The sequence below is a fragment of the Bufo gargarizans genome, chromosome 9 (genome assembly GCF_014858855.1).
Source record: "Bufo gargarizans isolate SCDJY-AF-19 chromosome 9, ASM1485885v1, whole genome shotgun sequence".
Taxonomy (NCBI): Eukaryota; Metazoa; Chordata; class Amphibia; order Anura; family Bufonidae; genus Bufo; species Bufo gargarizans.
The window spans coordinates 196,527,472-196,534,051 of record NC_058088.1 but is presented as its reverse complement, the minus strand read 5'-3'; positions in this window follow the sequence as shown (position 1 = coordinate 196,534,051).

The window sequence follows — 6,580 nt, the reverse complement described above, 5'->3', positions numbered from 1 at the left end:
GCCGGGTGTGGAGGTGGGATGGATAGTGGGGAGGACGTCAGCTCGATATGGAAACCCCTGACCGTGGACAGGACCCATTGGTCTGAGGTGATACGGGACCAGGCTGGAGAAAAAAAGACGTAGTCTGCCCCCTACACAAGCCTTTAAAGAATTGAAACAAGTTGGTAGACTCACCGTAGGGACGTCTAGAAGAAGGGTTTCCTCTATATCCTCTTGGACGCCAGGAGCTTCCTCGTGAAGGGAAGAACGATGACTGTTCTCGTCTGTGCTCCTGGAAGGAAGACTTCTGGGAGAAGGAGCCTCGGCCCGAACCACGGGACTGAAACTGGGCACGGCCGGACAGGCGGCCCCTGAAGCTGCCGGCCCTGGTAGAGACCCTACCGTGAAAAACTCTCTTCATAGAGGTTTGGGCCTTGTCTAGGGCCGTGAAAGACCCCACAAACCTCCCTAGGTCCTTAATGAAAGGTTCTCCAAATAAAAGGCCTTTGGCCTCCTTTCCAGCCTCCGTAAGAGCTAGGTTTGACAATTTGGGCTCGATTTTGAAGAGGATGGCCTTTCGCCTCTCTATAGCTAAGGACGTATTCACGTTCCCCGCTATGCAAATGGCCCTTTGTACCCATTCGCGTAACTCTAGCGGATCAACCTGTTTGTTCTCGGCTTTTGCCACCTCCGCCAGGTCAAATAGCTTAGCTAGCGGGCCAAAGATGTCCAGGATTTTATCCTGGCAGGATCTTAGCGCCGACTCCAGACCCCTACGCGGGTTCCAACCGGATTTGGCGAGGAACTGCGCCATTTTGGGGTCGACCGCCGGAGTCTCGCATACCCTGTTAGGGATGACGGGTCTGGGGCATTCCGCTCTAAGCTTATTGCGAGCCTCTTTGGAAAGAGGACATCGCACTCTAGCCTCCAAATATTTGGAGACGTGCTCCAACGGTAACCACTCAGCCGAGCGGGGGTGGTGGAGCGAATCTGGGTCGAACAATGGTTCCCCAGAGGGGTCCGTCAAAGATGCAGGCATACCTTCTGCAGCAGACATTAGGGAGCTACACCCGGGTAGGGGGTTATCATCCATGACCCGTGATGGGTCCTCCTCTGCCTCCTCAAAGGCGTCATCAACAGCCTCCTCCTCGGATCTGATTTCAGAGTTGGAATCCAATTCCTGTAGTGCTCTAGCACTTTTCCAGTTGCGCGTGCGTTCTGCCCGACGCGTACAGGCTCTCTTGCGCGGACCAGGTGCGCCAACATTGGTGGAAACATCATCACCCTTATGATTTCTTTTTCTGGAGGCAGACGGCCCTGGCCCGGTGGGTGAGGACACCATGATGGGCTGTGGGGTTAGAGAGGTAGCCGGATGGGCAGCAAGGGCCTGAGCAATCGTTTGGGATATGACCGAAGTCATAGATCCCATGGCTGCAGCTATGGCGCTAGATATCGACGCCTGAAAATCGGAACCATGATCACCGGGGATCGGGGCATGGCCATCTTCTCTTGTTATTACTGGTGACAGCTGTATTTAATATCTATACTGAGGGAACACTAAATATGCTGTGGGGAGATAAGCTGGCAATGGGGATTTGCCCCAGGCCAGTAAAGGAAGAAAAATGCTGGGAAAAACCTGCAAAGGAAGACCGAGAACGGAGCGATGTGGCAGGAGCTCCGACATGCGATGACGCAACAAACGGAAGCGGAAGTGCCCGAGATCTCGCGAGATCTCGGGCGCTCTTGCAAGGAAGACAGAGAGAGCAGCCGCACTGAGGTAAACGGCGGGAAAAAGAGCCGCCAGAAAAAGGGCACAGTGAGGTGGGAATAAGCGCAAACAGGGGGGAGACGGAATACAGATACGGGGCGCAAAAGTAACCTCCTAAAAGCCAAAAAGGCGAGGAGATAACAAATAACCCAGGTTAAAGCAGAAAGCAAGTAATGAAGAAATATACAGGTCCTTCTAAACAAATTAGCATATTGTGATAAAGTTCATTATTTTCTGTAATTACTGATAAACATTAGACTTTCATATATTTTAGATTCATTACACACAACTGAAGTAGTTCAAGCCTTTTATTGTTGTAATATTGATGATTTTGGCCACAGCTCATGAAAACCCAAATTTCCTATCTAAAAAAATTAGCATATTTCATCCGACCAATAAAAGAAAAGTGTTTTTAATACAAAAAAAAGTCAACCTTCAAATAATGATGTTCAGTTCTGCCCTCAATACTTGGTCGGGAATCCTTTTGCAGAAATGACTGCTTCAATGCGGCGTGGCATGGAGGCAATCAGCCTGTGGCACTGCTGAGGTGTTATGGAGGCCCAGGAGGCTTCAATGTGACGTGGCATGGAGGCAATCAGCCTGTGGCACTGCTGAGGTGTTATGGAGGCCCAGGAGGCTTCAATGCGGCGTGGCATGGAGGCAATCAGCCTGTGGCACTGCTGAGGTGTTATGGAGGCCCAGGATGCTTCACTGCGGCGTGGCATGGAGGCAATCAGCCTGTGGCACTGCTGAGGTGTTATGGAGGCCCAGGATGCTTCAATGCGGCGTGGCATGGAGGCAATCAGCCTGTGGCACTGCTGAGGTGTTATGGAGGCCCAGGATGCTTCACTGCTGCGTGGCATGGAGGCAATCAGCCTGTGGCACTGCTGAGGTGTTATGGAGGCCCAGGATGCTTCACTGCGGCGTGGCATGGAGGCAATCAGCCTGTGGCACTGCTGAGGTGTTATGGAGGCCCAGGAGGCTTCAATGCGGCGTGGCATGGAGGCAATCAGCCTGTGGCACTGCTGAGGTGTTATGGAGGCCCAGGAGGCTGCAATGCGGCGTGGCATGGAGGCAATCAGCCTGTGGCACTGCTGAGGTGTTATGGAGGCTCAGGAGGCTGCAATGCGGCATGGCATGGAGGCAATCAGCCTGTGGCACTGCTGAGGTGTTATGGAGGCCCAGGAGGCTTCAATGCGGCGTGGCATGGAGGCAATCAGCCTGTGGCACTGCTGAGGTGTTATGTAGGCCCAGGAGGCTTCACTGCGGCGTGGCATGGAGGCAATCAGCCTGTGGCACTGCTGAGGTGTTATGGAGGCCCAGGATGCTTCAATGCGGCGTGGCATGGAGGCAATCAGCCTGTGGCACTGCTGAGGTGTTATGGAGGCCCAGGAGGCTTCAATGCGGCGTGGCATGGAGGCAATCAGCCTGTGGCACTGCTGAGGTGTTATGGAGGCCCAGGAGGCTTCAATGCGGCGTGGCATGGAGGCAATCAGCCTGTGGCACTGCTGAGGTGTTATGGAGGCCCAGGAGGCTTCAATGCGGCGTGGCATGGAGGCCATCAGCCTGTGGCACTTGCTGAGGTGTTATGGAGGCCCAGGATGCTTCAATGCGGCGTGGCATGGAGGCAATCAGCCTGTGGCACTGCTGAGGTGTTATGGAGGCCCAGGATGCTTCAATGTGGCGTTGCATTGAGGCAATCAGCCTGTGGCATTGCTGAGGTGTTATGGAGGCCCAGGAGGCTTCAATGCGGCGTGGCATGGAGGCAATCAGCCTGTGGCACTGCTGAGGTGTTATGGAGGCCCAGGAGGCTTCAATGCGGCGTGGCATGGAGGCAATCAGCCTGTGGCACTGCTGAGGTGTTATGGAGGCCCAGGAGGCTTCAATGCGGCGTGGCATGGAGGCAATCAGCCTGTGGCCCTGCTGAGGTGTTATGGAGGCCCAGGATGCTTCAATGCGGCGTGGCATGGAGGCAATCAGCCTGTGGCACTGCTGAGGTGTTATGGAGGCCCAGGAGGCTTCAATGCGGCTTGGCATGGAGGCAATCAGCCTGTGGCACTGCTGAGGTGTTATGGAGGCCCAGGAGGCTTCAATGCGGCGTGGCATGGAGGCCATCAGCCTGTGGCATTGCTGAGGTGTTATGGAGGCCCAGGATGCTTCAATGCGGCGTGGCATGGAGGCAATCAGCCTGTGGCACTGCTGAGGTGTTATGGAGGCCCAGGATGCTTCAATGTGGCGTGGCATGGAGGCAATCAGCCTGTGGCATTGCTGAGGTGTTATGGAGGCCCAGGAGGCTTCAATGCGGCGTGGCATGGAGGCAATCAGCCTGTGGCACTGCTGAGGTGTTATGGAGGCCCAGGAGGCTTCAATGCGGCGTGGCATGGAGGCAATCAGCCTGTGGCGCTGCTGAGGTGTTATGGAGGCCCAGGAGGCTTCAATGCGGCGTGGCATGGAGGCAATCAGCCTGTGGCACTGCTGAGGTGTTATGGAGGCCCAGGATGCTTCAATGCGGCGTGGCATGGAGGCAATCAGCCTGTGGCACTGCTGAGGTGTTATGGAGGCCCAGGAGGCTTCAATGCGGCGTGGCATGGAGGCAATCAGCCTGTGGCACTGCTGAGGTGTTATGGAGGCCCAGGAGGCTTCGATAGCGGCCTTAAGCTCATCCAGAGTGTTGGGTCTTGCGTCTCTCAACTTTCTCTTCCCAATATCCCACAGATTCTCTATGGGGTTCAGGTCAGGAGAGTTGGCAGGCCAGTTGAGCCCAGTAATACCATGGTCAGTAAACCATTTACCAGTGGTGTTGGCGCTGGGAGCAGGTGCCAGGTCGTGCTGAAAAATGACATCTCCATAAAGCTTTTCAGCAGATGGAAGCATGAAGTGCTCCACAATCTCCTGATGGCGGCTGCATTGCCCCTGCCCTTGATAAAACACAGTGGACCAACACCAGCAGCTGACATGGCCCCCAGACCATCACTGACTGTGGGGACTTGACACTGGACTTCAGGCATTTTGGCATTTCCCTCTCCCCAGTCTCCTCCAGACTCTGGCACCTTGATTTCCGAATGACCTGCAACAGTCCAGTGCTGCTTCTCTGTAGCCCAGGTCAGGCGCTTCTGCCGCTGTTTCTGGGGAATGCGGCACCTGTAGCCCATTTCCTGCACACGCCTGTACACGGGGGCTCTGGGTGTTTCTACTCCAGACTCAGTCCACTGCTTCCGCAGGTCCCCCAAGGTCTGGAATCGGTCCTTCTCCACAATCTTCCTCAGGGTCCGGTCACCTCTTCTCGTTGTGCAGCGTTTTCTGCCACACTTTTTCCTTCCCACAGACTTCCCACTGAGGGGCCTTGATACAGCGCTCTGGGAACAGCCTATTCCTTCAGACATGTCTCTCTGTGTCTTACCCTCTTGCTTGAGGGGTCAATGATGGCCTTCTGGACAGCAGTCAGGTCGGCAGTCTGACCCATGATTGCGGTTTGGAGTAATGAACCCGGCTGGGAGTTTGTAAAAGCCTCAGGAATCTTTTGCAGGTGTTTAGAGTTAATTAGTTGATTCAGATGATTAGGTTAATAGCTCGTTTAGAGAACCTTTTCATGATATGCTAATTTTTTGAGATAGGAAATTTGGGTTTTCATGAGCTGTGGCCAAAATCATCAATATTACAACAATAAAAGGCTTGAACTACTTCAGTTGGTGTGTAATGAATCTAAAATATATGAAAGTCTAATGTTTATCAGCACATTACAGAAAATAATGAACTTTATCACAATATGGAAATTTTTTTAGAAGGACCTGTATATACCAATACATACCCCCCAAATTGCCCCAAAAGGGGGAAAATGCCAAGTGAAGATAAACAAACTAAACAAAATCTATATATATGTATACATGTAAGTCATAATGACATAAAACAGTAAATCCCACTACTTATCTCTGCGGTCAGCAGCAAAGAAAGAGGAGGTTTTGCAGGCGGTGTGGCCTGTTATAGGGGGACTATGGGGAGGGGCTGATCACATGTTTCAATATTTTATTTTTCTTTTTTCTTTGCTGCTATTGGTCAGAGTAAAGAAGGAGAATAGCAATAGGGAGCTCACTACATACAGATGTATATACAGCCACCACTAGAGGGAGCTCACTACATACAGATTATACAGCCACCACTAGAGGGAGCTCACTACATACAGATTATACAGCCACCACTAGAGGGAGCTCACTACATACATATTATACAGCCACCACTAGAGGGAGCTCACTACATACAGATTATACAGTCACCACTAGAGGGAGCTCACTACATACAGATTATACAGTCACCACTAGAGGGAGCTCACTACATACAGATTATACAGTCACCACTAGAGGGAGCTCACTACATACAGATGTATATACAGCCACCACTAGAGGGAGCTCACTACATACAGATTATACAGCCACCACTAGAGGGAGCTCACTACATACAGATTATACAGCCACCACTAGAGGGAGCTCACTACATACAGATTATACAGCCACCACTAGAGGGAGCTCACTACATACAGATTATACAGCCACCACTAGAGGGAGCTCACTACATACAGATTATACAGCCACCACTAGAGGGAGCTCACTACATACAGATTATACAGCCACCACTAGAGGGAGCTCACTACATACAGATTATACAGTCACCACTAGAGGGAGCTCACTACATACAGATTACACAGCCACCACTAGAGGGAGCTCACTACATACAGATTATACAGTCACCACTAGAGGGAGCTCACTACATACAGATTACACAGCCACCACTAGAGGGAGCTCACTACATACAGATTATACAGCCACCACTAGAGGGAGC